Source organism: Mobula hypostoma, chromosome 13 (assembly GCF_963921235.1).
Source record: "Mobula hypostoma chromosome 13, sMobHyp1.1, whole genome shotgun sequence".
NCBI classification, from domain to species: Eukaryota; Metazoa; Chordata; class Chondrichthyes; order Myliobatiformes; family Myliobatidae; genus Mobula; species Mobula hypostoma.
The window spans coordinates 69590166-69605871 of NC_086109.1; the positions used below are offsets into that span (position 1 = coordinate 69590166).

A 15706-nucleotide genomic window follows, 5' to 3' on the forward strand; every position below is an offset into this window, starting at 1 on the left:
TTTTCGGGAAGTGTTAATAAAATTTGAAATGAAAGGTGACATTAAACTACAAAATATCATTTCAAGGCAAAGAGGGTGAAAACATTCCAGACTGATCTACTGAAATTAATTATATGATGTAAAATAGGTATTTGATTTTGTAAGGAGCAATTGTACTGCCCTATCATCTGATAAATATGATGTGAAAACGCCTTGCTTTTTATGAGATCTCTTCCTGCAGGTGTCATATAGAAGCAATAAAAAAAAATTAAGTGATGCTGACTCGGATAAAGATCTGACCAGTAATATTGTTTCAAGTTATACTGTACAAGTAAAAATAACCTCATAACAATGCATATGTTCAAGTAATTGATCTCAGTCCAGTTAATGATTAAGAGAATGAAAAACAACAACTAGCATAAGTACACTGCAGTAAAGCTGAAAAATATTATATTATTTAAAATTCCCGGGGAAGGGTAAAACATGCAAAGAGAATGCCAGGAAAACTACTATGATGGACATGATTTGGAACTGATGTATTGTAGATGTCATGGGAGCGGTCAGTTAGGGCTTTCAAATGGGAAATGGATAGGCATAATTGGCAGTGTTACAGGCAAAGATGAGGATGAAGCCACCAGCAGGCTCACTCTACAAAGAACTAATAAGCACCTTCTGTGCTGTACAACTCGATAACTCTATTCAAAAACAGAGAGAACTCAGCAGTCTCAGTTATTTCTTTATTTCATTAGTATGAGGTGCGGACAGTAAAGCTAATACATATAGTTGGTATATTTTCAAGTGGTCAAGACCTTGATCCGGATTTGCCTGACAATTCGTCTTCAAGCTGAAGAGGGATATGGTGTAATCATATGTCATCTGGGTAACAAATTTTTGTAAAGAAAGTTCATCCCAAGATAATGATGTGATGGGTATTCACTGTTCAGGGCTAGGTGGTCTTTTTGCCAAGGTCAGCTTTCTAACATAGCAGCTGACACTTTTAAGAGACCAAGGGGTTGTTTTAGAGTAAGCTAAACATCCAACTAATATTCTTTGTTCAGCTTCTTGTTGTAAATGGGAGCCAGTCTTTAGTTCTTAATGTAATTTGCAAGTAATAATCAGTCTGATGTTAAAAAGACAGCTTTGCAAACAAACATCATTTTATATAGAGCACAAGTTGCTTAGCACAGCACAAAGCTGACTACTCAAAAGAGATGCAATGTAAGAAAATGGGTTTATGTTAATTGGGCTTGTATCCAGCTGGACAACACTGGCTAAGTTATTTAGTTCAAGGAAACTTGTAGATGAGATTGATACTATCACTCAGCAGATCAAATAGCTGGTGTATTAATAGTTGGAAGGTTGGTGTAATCAAGAGAGTCAGTTTCACAGCATTAATTGTTGTTCTCTGGGAATTCAGTTCCCAGAAGCTTTTAGACCACCTGTGCAAAAAGTTATTTAAAACATCATCACATGTGTGTGAAGTCACCTAAGTGTTAGAAAACAACCAGTATAATTGTAAGAGAGCAGTCAGGGCTGTGAGGAATAGCCCAGGAAAAATTTGGATTTCTTTTTATAAGTTAGAAATGCATTGTGAGTGTTAAATGTGTTCTACAAATTTTATTTAGATTTAAATATTATCACTAAAGTAAATGAACTATATTTAAACTTCTTTGTTAGTTGGACGTATCTCCTCTTTGGTAAGGGAGGGGAACCCACCACTTAAATAGTAGGTATTGGCAGCTAAACTCGCTGGGGAGTACAAACAAGAAATTCAATTAATCTTTGACGGGTGGGTAGCTAGAGTATAACCTCTCTTTTGTGAGGGTACCCATGGCTATTTATATTGGGTAGGGCTTAAGATCTCCATTTGATTTTAGAACTTCACTGTAATCAAATGTAATGCCCTGGTTCATATTTTTTACTGTTATGCTGTTCTGTGTGAGCTACCTGTTTTCAGCTTATTTTTGGGTTACTGTTGAAGAGAGAGGAGAAATGTGTGACATCCAATTAGGATGGTCGGATTAAGGGGATGCTTCTCTGGTGAGGGACACTAAGGTTAGGCTTGGGGCTTTAGTTCAAGAGGAGATAAAGAGAGAAGATGCTGGGGACGTCGGGTCATAGCATATGATCTGGTGGGAGACCTGCTCGTTCGAGATGGATTGCAAGCGACGTTTGGAAGGTGGTGTGTGCCATGTTGGCCAAGGGCTGAGTGCGTGAGTGACAGAGAAGTCCAAGATGAGCTCCAACTTGTGCACATTTGACTGTTTAAGTAGAATAGGCCCTTTTCTTTTTGTTATTCTTTACTAACCCTTTAGTTAAGATTCGTCAATATACTTCCTTTAATCGTGTGCAGTGTGTTGTCTCTTATTTCGTAGTATTGATTTGTAACAGGGTAACGAATTTCACAGCATCAACACAAACAGGAGGTTTGGGTGGGCTTGCGTCTCAATCTCACAAGTTTAGCAGGGTTAGATTGTCTTCCCTAGACTTACGCAGCCAAGGAAACCAGGGTGTTTCACCAACCCAATGCCATCACAATGGAAGAAATCATTCCAAGCAATACCCATGCAATTCAATTTTATTGCAATCAGAATAATGTGTCATAAGCACAAGAGATCTGAAAATCTTGAGCAACACACCCGAAATACAGGGGGAGCTTAGCAAGTCAGGCAGCACCTCTAGAGGGGAAATTTTAGGCCAAGTCCTAATCTTGACGAAAATATCAGCTGTTTATACACCTCTATAGATGCTGCCTGACTTACAAAACAGTTTTTGTCATCCCTTGATATTAATTGAGAGTAACTGATAGATCTAAGTTCTATAAACTGAGGAACTGGAGTGAAATGGTTCTTTTGATGAATTAGATTAGAAAAAGAAGAGATCAATAGGTTCAATCAAAGTTTCCTGCAATGATATTGCACTGCATCTGGTCGATGTTCTGATTCACCCAACAGAGGGAGTCAAATAACACAAAAACAATGGAGCAATCAAGGTTTGTGATAAAGAGATGAAACTTGCTAATAATGTCATATTTAGTGGTGGTGATGGTGGTGTTAATTATTTGATAGCGAAAGTGAAATTTTTTTTGGCTTCATAATGTAATGTGGAGTTGTCCAAGAACTATAGTGTACATTCTCGCTCAAAATTAAGGGAATCCCGTCTTTAATCTCACCTTCAAATATGGAGGGGGAGTCTTATAAGAGACACACGGGGTTAATAAGGCAGCCCTGTCTGAAAGTCAGTTTTAACCCATAGACTGGGATTGGTGGTTGAATTCCATTACTGCATTACATAAGCACCCTATTTTCTCATAATGACACAGAATGTAGTATTTTGGACCATCTGATCCATCCAACTCCCAGCCAATCAACCTACCAGCATTCATCTAGGAAACAGTTTTGGTAAAGTGATATATAGATATTTTCTGCACTGAAAATACAGAGTGCACAGGGAGACATGCAGCGGAATTTTTCAGGGACTGAGTGTGATGGCACAAAAATTCACAGATAAAACACAACAGCTCTAGGTGGAAAGTGTCCAAAGGAGGAAGGATGCCCTCTATGTTGGACATTGTTCATCTTCCTGTCCCTTCTTGACCTTACTCCTGCTATGCATGGCCTCCTCCTCTCCTTACTACTCCAGAATAAGGGAGAATCCCTTTTCGTAAGTTAAAGCAGAACAGAACTTGTTTTCTTCCAGCAAAATCCTCAGACAATCTTTAGGTAACAATTTGATAAAATGCTGAAGTCTGGATAAAATGTCTTGGATGGTCTCCCAATGTGCCTCCAAAGTCCTCTTCAAATGATGACATTTGAAACTGAATGGAATTTTAAGCAGTCTTCTCAACTTTCAGCAATAACTTTGCTCCCACCTGTTCAGCTGGTTGCTGTTCAGAAATTTTGGTAATTGAAGTGCTAGTCAGCAAAGAGGTGTGCAGTGCATTTAATAAACTTAAGCTAGCAATTTAGTAGGCAATTGATGATCCTTCAGGCACCCTTTCCTTGTTCACATTTCAAATCCTTTAAAAAAGTGTGCTGACTGCTGGCTAAGCCAATCTTGCCAAGTTAAAATGGAAACGTGACCTGGGGAAACTTGTCTTGTAAATATTTCAAAATGGTGACCAAATTTTGTGGGAAGATGGTAGGAATTACCCACATATCTACTGACTGTTATATACAGTACATTTGTGTTCACTGGTCACCATTTTGTTGCTAAATCTGCCTCACTATTTTATCCCAGCATGGAAGCAGGAAGTGGGAGTATTTCCCTAGCCCAACACTGGGGAACTTGTACCCAGTTGGACCTGGCATAGTGAATGGTTGTCCTTCAGTTCAGTGGAGGGGAATGTCAGGTTACTATCCTACGCAGTTCAGAGGCAGCATTTGGTAAGCTAATTGGCTTCAGTAGATTGTCCATAATACAGTGCCAACAAAAAGTATTCTCTCCCCTTGAAAGTTTTTGTGTTTTATTGTTTTGCAACATTGAATCACAGTGGATTAAATCTGGCTTTTTTTGACACTGATCAACAGAAAAGACTTCATCGCGTCAAAGTGAAAACAGTTCTCTACAAAGTGATCTAAATTAATTACAAATATAAAACAAAATAATTGATTGCATAAGTATTCATCCCCTTCAATTCAGTATTTAGTAGATGCACCTTCGGCAGCAATTACAGTCTTGAGTCAGTGTGGATAGGACTCTATCAGCTTTACACATCTGGACACAGCAATTTTTTCTCATTCTTCTTTACAAAACTGCCCAAGCTCGGACAGATTGCATGGTGATTGTGAGTGAACAGCCCTTTTCAAGTCCTGCCACAAATTTTCAATTGGATTGAGGTCTGGACTCTGACGTGGCCACTCCAGGACATTAACTTTGTTGTTTTTAAGCCATTCCTGTATAGCTTTGGTTTTATGCTTGAGCTCATTGTCTTGCTGGAAAACAAATCTTCTCCTAAGTTGCAGTTCTCTTGCAGACTGCATTAGGTCTTCCTCCAGGATTTCCCTGTATTTTGTTGCATTTATTTTGTGCAGTGTTTGGCTTACTGCAAATATAGCATTTAGTCTGATGGCCAAAATGCTCAAATTTGGTTTCATCAGACCAAAGAACCATTTTCAAGCTGACTTCAGAGTCTCCCACATGCCTTCTGGCAATCTCTAGCTGAGATTTCGTGTGAGTTTTTTCAATAGTTGTCTTCTCTTTGTCACTCTCCCATAAATCTGTGTTTGGTGAAGGACCCAGGCAACATTTGTGGTATGCACAGTCTCTCCCATCTCAGCCACTGAAGCTGGTAACTCCTCCAGAGCTGTTATAGGTCTCTTAGTGGCCTCTCTCACTAGTCCCCTTCTTTCACGGTCTGAGGACAGCTGTGCCATATTATTTCTATTTCTTGATGTATTCCAAAGGATATTCAGTGACTTGGAAATTTTCTTGATTCCATCTCCTGACTTGTGCTTTTAAATAACCTTTTTGTGAAGTTGTTTGGAGTGTGCTTTTGTCTTCATGGTGTAGTTTTAGCCAAGATACTGACTCACCAACAGATGGACCTTCAAGATACAGATGTGTTTTTACTATAATCAATTAAAACACCTTGACTGCACCTTGGTTTCAAAAAACAGATCTCCATTTAACTAATTATGTGACTTTTAAAATCAATTGGCTGCACCAGTGATCATGTTAATGTGTGTCATGTTAAAGGGGGGTGAATATTCATACAATCAATTATTTTGTGTTTTGTATTTGTAATTAATTTAAATCACTTTGTAGAGATCTCTTTTCACTTTGGCAGGAAAGGGTCTTTTTCTGTTGATCAGTGTCAAACAAACCAAGTTAAATTCACTGTGATTCAATGTTGTAGAACAATAAAACATGAAAACTACCAAGGAGGTGAATCCTTTTTAATAGCACTGTATATAGATGGGTGGTAGAGTATGGGGAATGGGAATGTAAAAGGAAAAGAATACAGGGAAATTTAGTGGGATTGCTCTTTGAGCCAGCATAGATCTGATCGGCAGAAATAGCCCCCTTCAGTGTCAAAAAAGATACGGAGATAGAGAATACAGTTATGGAATTACTATTGAGTGTTTTAAAGTATTTTTTGGAATTTTAAATCCTTTGTAACTACTTCAAATTCCTTACACCTCTTAAATGGTTTGAGAAATAGGCTTTGAATGCTTCTGAATGCCTTGTGTTATTGCTTCGCCAATTATAATTTGTTTTATGGGCAGAGCTTGTTCTGCCCCATGCAATTTCGTTACATCATAGGAGGCTCTGCTGCAGTGTAAGGCTTCACCTAAGGGAATGTGTTGTCTCTCCATCAACACCTCTGCCCTTCTATGTCAACTTGATCAGAATTCATCACGGAATGGAGAACTCTTGCCCCTGACTGCAGTTCTGTCCCTCTCCAGTGTTTAATGGGAGCTGGATTTTATTTCTGCTAGGATCTATAGATTGCATTTTTATTTAATACATGATTCTAAGAACATTTCAGTCAGCAATTGACTTTGTTTAATTATTACACGTGTTCTTAAATATCTAAGGCAGAATCTAGAGCATTCAGACTCATTTGCTGCACACGTCGTTTTGGATGACATATTGGAGAGACCGTCCATGCATTGAAATGAATGGCTGCCAGAAGAATGATGAGCAAGGAGATTAGTCCACAAGCAGTACTGATTTGATGCCAGCGTGGTCATTAAGAGCTTAATGATTCAACTGATCTGTCTGGATGAATATATGTTATGCAACAAGAAGACCCTCCACCAGCAGCTTTCAAAAGAATAATCAAATATTGATAGGATCATGTTGGTAAGAAAAAGACAGAAAGCTCTGTGACATGCAGTGATGACAACAATGTCAATAAAACTAAAGAGTTGGTCATTGACTTCAAAAAGGGGTTGCTGCACCGGCTTCTGTCTACATCAACCGTGCTGAGGTTGAGAGGGTCGACAGCTTCAAGTTCCTAAGTGTGAGTATCACCAGTAGCCTATTCTAGTCCAATCACATTGAACGGACGGCCAGGAGAGCTCTCCCAACCTCTATACTTTCTCAGGAAGCTAAAGAAATTTGGCATATCCTCACCGACAGTTACCAATCTTTATTGATGCACCATTCAAAGTATTTGTTTAGGATCTGTGGCAACTGCTGAGCATGTGGACACATGAAACTGCTGAGCATGTGGACACAGCACAGGTCATCACAGGAGGTAGCTTCCCCTCTATGGATTCTATCTGTACTTCTCTCTCAGATTAGTAGATAGCATAATCAAAGACCTTGCCCACCCTAGATATTCTCTCCTTTTCCCCTCTCCCATCAGGTTGAAGATACAAAATCTTGAAAGCATGTACCATCTGGCTCAAGGACAGCTTCTAACCTCCTGTTATCAGACTTTTGAAAGGACCTCTTATACATTAAGATGGAATTTCGGCCTCAAAATCTACCTCATTATGATCTTTCACTTTTTTTTTACCTGTACTGCACACACTCTGTAGGTTTTACACTTCGTACGACATTCCTATTGTTTTACCTTATTCCAACTCAATGGACTGTGTAATGATTTAATCTGTATATCTTGGTACAAGTGACAATAATAAACCAATTGGAATATTAATGGCTTTTTGAGTCACTCAGATGACAATCTGCATTACTCGGTGTTTTCTTTTTTTTTCAGTTTCTCTATATTCCAGTAAAGGTTGTGATGGCAGCAGAGGGTGTTTTACTGGCTTCAAGAGTTTTGCACCACTTAGCAGATGACCAGGCCCTTCAGCTTATCATGTCAGGTTGATTGTTTTACCCATCTATACTAATTTGCCTGCGTTTGGGCCATATCTTTCTAGTTTCTTGCCTATCCAATTTTCTGTCTGAATGTCTTAAATGTAATCATGGTAGCTGACTCCATCGCTTCCTCTGGCAGACATTCTAGATGTCAACCGCTCACTGTGTTAAAAACAAACTTTCTTCTTAGGTTTCCTTTAAGACTGCTACCTCTTACTGTAAACATATCCTCTCTTGTTTTTGACATCTCTACCACGGGAAAATGATTCTGACTGAATACCCCATCCAAATCCCTCTATTTTATATGCTTAGTCACCCCTCAGCCTTCTTCATTTCACTGAAAACAAGCCCAGCCTATCCAATCTTCCCCAACGTCCTCCAACTCCTGCAATATCCTACTGAATATTCTTTTCATCTCCTCTAGGCCAAACACATCTGCCCTATAGTGTAGTGACTACAGCAACCCACAAGTATTGTGCCTAACCAGAGTTGCAACATGATGTCTCAAATCTGCTACTCTGTGCCCTAATCTATGTAGCTAAATATGCATACCCTTCTTCAATAACCATTTTTCAGGAGCTGTGGACTTGAACCTGAAGAAGTTCATTTTTATCAACAGTGCTCTACTATTGACAACAGACTGTACGTCCCATACCAATTTAATTTGCCAAAAATGCATCACCTCACACTTGTTGATATTAAAATCCATTTGCAAATACTCCACTCAATTTACATGTGGCCTGTATCCTGCTGTAAGCTCAGAGAGTCTTGCTTGCTCTCTATAAAACCACCAATAGTTGTGTCAAAGAGCCGATTATGAACTACAGAAGGAAGAAGCCAGAAGTTCATGAGCCAGTCCTCATTAGGAGATCGGAGCTGTAGAGGGTTAGTAAATTTTTTTAGCATTATCATATCAGAGAATCTGTATTGGCACTTAAATGTCATCACAAAGAAAGCACAATATTGCCTCTACTTTCTTAATAGCTCGCATAGATTCTGCATGTCACCTAAAACTTTGCCAAACTTCAATAGGTGCACAATGGAGAGTATCCTAACTGGTAGCATCATGGCCTGGTATGGAAACACCAATGCCCATGAATGGTAAAGGCTACATATAGTGCTGGAAACAGCCAGTCCATCTCAGGCAAAGCCCTCTCCACCATTGAGTACATCTATAAGGAATGCTTCCACAAGAAAGCAGCATCTGACTCGTTACTGCCATCGGGCAGGAGGTACAGAAGTCTTAGGTCCCACACCACCAGGTTTAGGAACAGTTATTACACTACAACTATCAGGTCCCTGCACCAGTGTGTATAGCTTCACTCACCAAAACTCTGAACTGATCCCATCACAGTCATTTTCAAGGTCTACAACTCATGTTCTTGGTATTTCTTTTAATTTGCACAATTTATCATCTTTTGAGCATTGTTTATTTGTCAGTCCTTGCGTATGCATAGCTCTTAGGAAATTCTATTGTATTTCTCTGCAAGGAAATTAATCTCAAGGCAGCATATTAGTACTTTAATAATATATTTTACTTTGACTTACTAATTATAGCATTCAATGATCACTAACATGAAACGACAGCATAAGTGGGAGCCCGGGTAGAGGTAAGTAAGTATTCAGGAAAGGGTGGAAGATGAGGAAGGGGGAAAAGGCTTTCAGTAGGATTGTTTAGTAACCAATTCTCTAACCTGAATCTCAGTAAGAGGACATTGTTAAGTCTTTCCTCGGTGAAATCTGCAACCTGTATCATTCACAGCATAAATATAGGGCAGGAGAATGACCATGTTCCAATTTGTTGTGAAGGTCACAATGGAAATAAATTTCCACATATCTGGTTCCTCCTATGTTGGTGGTACTTGTAGTTTTCCATGAGTGTTGTCTCTGTGTTATTTTTTTTCTTTCCAACTAAAAAGCCAAGTATTTATCTACAACTATAGGCTTCATCATGATGCAGGTGGCATTGTCAGCAGTCATGTGATCTTTTGACCATCACTTGCTAACTTTGCCTTAATGCCCATCTGAAGGGGATTCCACTTCCTTAAGGTGCAGTTGTTGTGTGACCATGGGTGTTGTAGTAGCAGTGATGATGAGTTCTGTATGTGAGCATTTTCTACATCCACTTCATTTCAGGGTGGCTACTAATTGGTAGGAGATGTCTGCTGATAATGTAGATCAGTGATGTGGAGTGGTGATGTGAGCATTAAATGATAACTTTAATAATAGACTACAAAATAAGAAGCCAAGAGGGGCCACAAAACAAGGGAAAACAGCAACTAAACACAACAGGCAAAAAGGTAAACTTTAAGCAGGGAGAGTGAAGATTGGGAGCAATTGGTTGAGGCCAGTTAGTTCAATGAGTGAACGTGGACTGTGGATGAGAACTGGGGTCAATTAGGCTGCAGTTGATGAGTCTGCAATGAGCTGCAGGTGAACCCTATTAGCTGGCCAGAATCTGAGAGATGCCTGCATGTACAGGCTAGGACATGACAGCGGGAGCAAGTCTGAAAAAACCCATATTCATGGTGGGCCCCTGATGGCCAGAATGATCTGGATTGGTCCGGTGGAACTCACTGATGAACAATGGATCCAAAATGTAACTGGACAGTGCCCAAGATCTCTCCTCTGCTTGTACCCTTCCCAGTCTATCAGACACTGGGTGATGGGTGATGTGATCAGACACCATCTACGGTGATGTGAATCTTACAGCCAGTAAACCATGTACACCGGATCAACCTCCAACATCCTAGGTTCTGGAGGTACAGACACAGGTGGGGTGAGTGCTCTGCAAACAATGGGCTTCGGATAGCGCACGTAGAAGGTAGGCATGATCCTAAGCAACAGTGGCAGCTGGAGATGGTAAGTGACTGGACTGATGTGATGGGTGGTCTGTTGGGACCAATGAACCAGGCCAAGAGCTTGTGGAAGTCGCTGTGCAGGGCAGATCTTAGGGGTACAGCCAGACACACAATCCCCAATTCTGGCTGGGCATTGACAGTGGCTGGCCTGGTGTCAGTAAGACCATAAAACCATAGAACATAGGAGAAGAAATGGGAGTAGAATTAGGACAGTTGGCCCATTGAGCCTGCTCCACCATTTCATCATGGCTAATCTATTTTTCCTCTCAGTCCCAATTTCCTGCTTTCTCCCCAGTTCCCGCTTTCTCCCCATTTCCCTTCATGCCCTGTCCAATCAATAATCTATCAATCTCTGCCTTAAATACACATACAGAGTTGGCCACCACTGCTGCCTGTGGAAACAAATTCTGCAGATTCCCCACTCTTTGGCTATTCTGAAGCTGTGTCCTCTGGCCTTAACTCTCCCACGATAGGAAACATCCTCTCCACACCTACTCTATCAAGGCCTTTCACCATTCGATATTTTTCAATGAGGTCACCCCTCATTCTTCTGAATTTCAGTGCCATCAAAAGCTCTTCATATGACAAGTTGTTCAAACCTGGAATCATTTTTGTGAACTGCTTTTGAACTCTCTCCAGTTTCAGCACATCCTCTCTAAGATGAGGGGCCCCAAACTGCTCACAATACTCCTAACTGCAGCTGTCAACTTGGATGTCCCTCTGTGCCCTCCTCCATGTATTCCAGCTGTGGAAAACCAAGACCTGGGCAGACAACACCTTCACTGTGACCATCTCCATGGGGAGCAACAGGAGTTGGTAGCCATGAGGCTCTTCAAAGGGTGACATACCTGTGGCAAAGGAAGTGTTTAGATTGTGGAACAGCTCAACCCAGAGGAGATTCTGCTCCCATGTGGAAGGGTTAGAGGAGGCTAAGCATCGTAGAAACTTCTCCATTTGTTGATTGGCTCTTTCTGACTGACCGTTGATTTGCAGATTTTAGGCAGAGGACTTACTTACGGAAGTGCAGAGGAGGGAGCAGAAGGTTCACCAGAAGCAGGAGACTAATTATGGGCCCCGGTACGACACAACGTCCTGAGGAAACTGTGGATGCAAACTACATGATGGATCTCAGTGGCTGATGGAAGCTTGGAGTGGGTAATGAACTGGGCTGCCTTGGAGAATTGGTCCGCAACTAAGCAATGAACCAGACAGAACAAGTGAGGGTCATGAGAGGAGAGCTAGAAGTAACTGAGGAACAGAGGATTGATGGGTGAGTCTATCTGCAGGAAATGGACGGATTTGCGGTGCTCCCTGACGCTCATTTGTACATGGTCTCACTGTCCCGGACCGCAATAGACATCCATTGGTGGATGTGATGTTGAAGTGAAGAGAGATAGAGTTGGTAGGAAGACCAAACTGCACACATAGAGTCTGATCCAAAATGTTGTCTGCTGCACTGGAATTCACTGGAGCCTCCTGTAGGTTTATAGCTGATGGAGTTGGTGGAGGACAGAGGGAGTGGGACCAGCTATGATGCTGAAAGGAGGGGCCAAAGGGAGCTTGTTAGATTGGAGACCCTTCCTCTCTACCTGAAGATGGAGTTTCCTGAATGCAGAAGGCATTTGATGAATTGGCGGTCCACTGCTCTGCAGTAGGCACACAAGTTGGAGGCATTGGTTCTGGAGGCATTGGTAAACAGGGTCCTGCAGGCTGAAATGGTTCTGGAAACAGAATTGGGGGTCTGGCTGATGATCTGGAGAGTTGTTGCATAAGACACTTTTCGGGACAGAGAACCAAAGTGATGAGGGTTTCGAGGTCGGTGGGCATCTCCTAGAAAGACAGCTCATCTTTCAAGCACTCTGAGAGGCCGTGATGGTGATGGGCCAGAGGTTTATCCGCATTCCAGCCACGAGGGTCCTGAATTCCACAGTGTAATCCAGTACAGAGTGTGAGTCTTGTCGCAGGAGAAGTACCATATCCACTGCCTCACTTCCACTTCCCACATAGTCAAAAACCCACTGTATCTCAGTGGTGAATTTCTCATATTTCTTGAAAATGGTGGTTTTATTTTTCCCATTAGCAGCAGCCCAGGTCAGAGCTTGCCCTGTCAAGAGAGAGATGAGGAAAGTGCTCTTGGCCTGTTCTGTGGAATACAGAGTCGGTTGGTGCTCGAAGTGTAATAAACACTGAAACAGGAAGTTGTGACATTGATCTGGCAATATGTTGCAGCATTTGGGGACGGGAACCTGGGTTCAGAAGGAGGAGGTTGTCTGGCATGGAATTGCTGCATAGAGGCTGAGAGTTGGATGAGAGAGGCAGGCAGATGGTTAATGGTTTCCTGCTGCCTCTGTATAGTAATCGTGTCAGCAGACAACTTCCTTTAGATGAGCGTACTCTGCTGGGTCAGTTGATGGTTCACACATTCTGTCAGGAAATGTAAGACAGTCTTGACTCAAAAGCAGAACATTGGAGGCTACTTAGCAGTAAACAGTAACTTCAATAATAGACCACAAAATTACAAGCCACAAGGGACCACAAAACAAGAGAGAACAGAAACACATCAGGCAACAAGGTAAACTTTAGGCAGGGAGAATAAAAGCCAGAAACACCTGATTGGGCTGGCTGTTTTGGTGAGTGAACAAGGAATGTGAATGAGAACTAAGGTTAAATAGGCTGCAGGTGATGAGTCCAGAATGAGTGGCAGATGAATCCTATTAGCTGGGTGGAGGCAGGGAAATGTCAGCAGAAGGAGCCTGACAGAAATACAGTAATTATTTATATAATAAGATAATTAATTAGGTAGTGCAGAAATAGTACGGTATCCATGGGGTGGTTCCTAGTCCATTGTTCTACTCTCTCTCTACGCCCATGACTGTTTGGCTTGGCACAACTCAAACACCATCTATAACTTTGCCGATGACACAACTATTGTTGGCAGAATTTCAAATGGTAATGATGAGGCATACAGGGGTGAGATAGATCAGTTGGTTGAGTGATGTTGAAACAACAACCTCGCACTCAACATCAGTAAGACCAAGGAATTGATTGTGGACTTCAGGAAGGGGAAGTCAAGGGAACACACACCAGTCCTTTCCGAGGGATCAGCAGTGGAAAGGGTGAGCAGTTTTAAGTTCCTGGGTGTTAGCATCTCTGAAGATCTATCCTGGGTCCAAAATACTGATGTAATTACAAAGAAGGCACAAACAGCAGCGTTATTTTCTTAGGAGTTTGAAGATTCTGTGTTTATCACTAAAGATGTAACAAATTTTTACAGATGAACCATGGAGAGCATTCTACCGTCTGGTATAGAGAAGCCACTGCACAAGGTAAGAAAAAGCTGCAGAAAGCTGTAAATTCAGCTAGTTCCATCATCACTAACCTCCCCAACATCCATGGCACCTTCAAAAGATGATGACTCAAAAAGGCAGCATCCATTTTTAAGGAATTCCATCACCCAGGGCATGCCTGCTCTTATCACTACCATGAAGGAGGAGGTACAGGAGTCTGAAGATACACTTTCAATGTTTTAAGAACAGTTTCTTCCCCTCCACCATCAGCTATCTGAATGGATAATGAACCCATGTACATTACCTCAATATTTTGTTTCTTTTTTTGCTCTCTTTTTTCAGTACTTATTTAATTTTATTTATACATACCGTATATTCTTTGTTAGCTGTGGTGATTGTGAATCCAAAATACATGATATAATGTATGGTGTGCCAGAAGGATCAATTCTTGGCCCATTGTTGTTTGCATTCTACATGCTCGCATTCGCTCAGATTATTTCAAAACACGAGGTCAATTACCACAGCTAATCAGCCAACATGAAATTGTATTTGTCTAATATGCCAGATGATACTGAAGCTCTAAACCCTCTGCTCCAGTGTCTTTTTAGCATTACAGAATAGATGAGTTCAAATTTCCTAAAACTAAATAAGGGAGAAAACAGAAGTTTTGGTTATTAGTAGCAATAAAAAAGTGGGAATTTTAGAAATGAACTTGATCATCTGGCCTCACAAATCAAGCCAGAAGTAAAAAAAATTAGGAGTCATTATTGACTGTGAGCTAAATTTCAAAGCACATATTAACCATATTCCTAATACTGCATTCTTTCATTGCAAGAGTTCGATTTCTCAAGATGCAGAAAAATTGATACACGTTTTTGCTTTTAGCCCATTAGATTACTGTAACGTACACTTTACAGGACTGCCTAAGAAATATATAAATCGGCTGCAGCTTGTTCAAAATGTAGCAGCAAGAATTGTAACTCAAAACAGAAAATCTGAGCTCATTTCACTGATTTTTGGCCTCATTACACTGGCTGCCTGTGTCCTTTAGGATCAATTGTAAAATACCTATATAAGGCTCTGAATAATCGAACACCCCTGTACATTTTGGGACGTCTGTCTCCTTACATCCTCAATTTGTAATCTTAGATCTGTGAATATTGGTTTGATTTGTGTTCCTACAGACAAGCATATAAGAACTGGTGATAGGGCCTTTTGCTCTTTTGCACCAAAAATCTGGAGTACTCTACCGACTGAGGTATGCCAGGGTGGTGTTGTGGAACGTATCAAAACACGTCTAAAAACCTACTTTTTTAATTTGGCTTACTTATAGGATTACTTAATGCCCTTTGATGTTGATTATACTTATATAATCTGGTATATTAGATTTAATTTTATTCTGTATAATGTTTGTTACTTATGATGTTTAATTTTGTCTTGTATTTTATGACTATATTGATTTATCTTTACAATCTATGTAAAGTATTTTGAGCCTGGATCTTAATGTATGAAAGGTGCTATTTAAATAAAGTTATTATTACTATTTCTTATTGTAATTGATATTTAGAATTATATATTGCAATATTCCTTTGTTCCTTAAGTTTGTCATAACTGGGGAAGTTAATGGGGATAAGGTCCCACTACCTATTAAATGCTCCCAATTATGTCTGTCTCAAATAGCTTCTGACAACCAAGTCCAGCTCCTGGCCTTCACGTATGGCCTAGCTACTTAGCGCAAAGGAACAACTTCTACTGACAGGAGAAGGGGCAAAGGTGAATTACTGACGCCTTAAAACCAGTCACTTT

At 40.7% G+C, this 15706-nt stretch overlaps 1 long non-coding RNA gene across 1 annotated transcript in view; it reads right to left on the reverse strand.

The window, feature by feature from the left end:
• LOC134355971 (uncharacterized) overlaps window positions 1-14309 on the reverse strand; it is a 107538-nt gene extending 93229 nt beyond the window's left edge. Inside the window, exon 1 of the long non-coding RNA XR_010020237.1 lies at window positions 14270-14309. This is a non-coding gene — a long non-coding RNA (uncharacterized LOC134355971). The remainder of the gene's footprint in view (window positions 1-14269) is intronic.
• Window positions 14310-15706: the final 1397 nt, after the last annotated feature.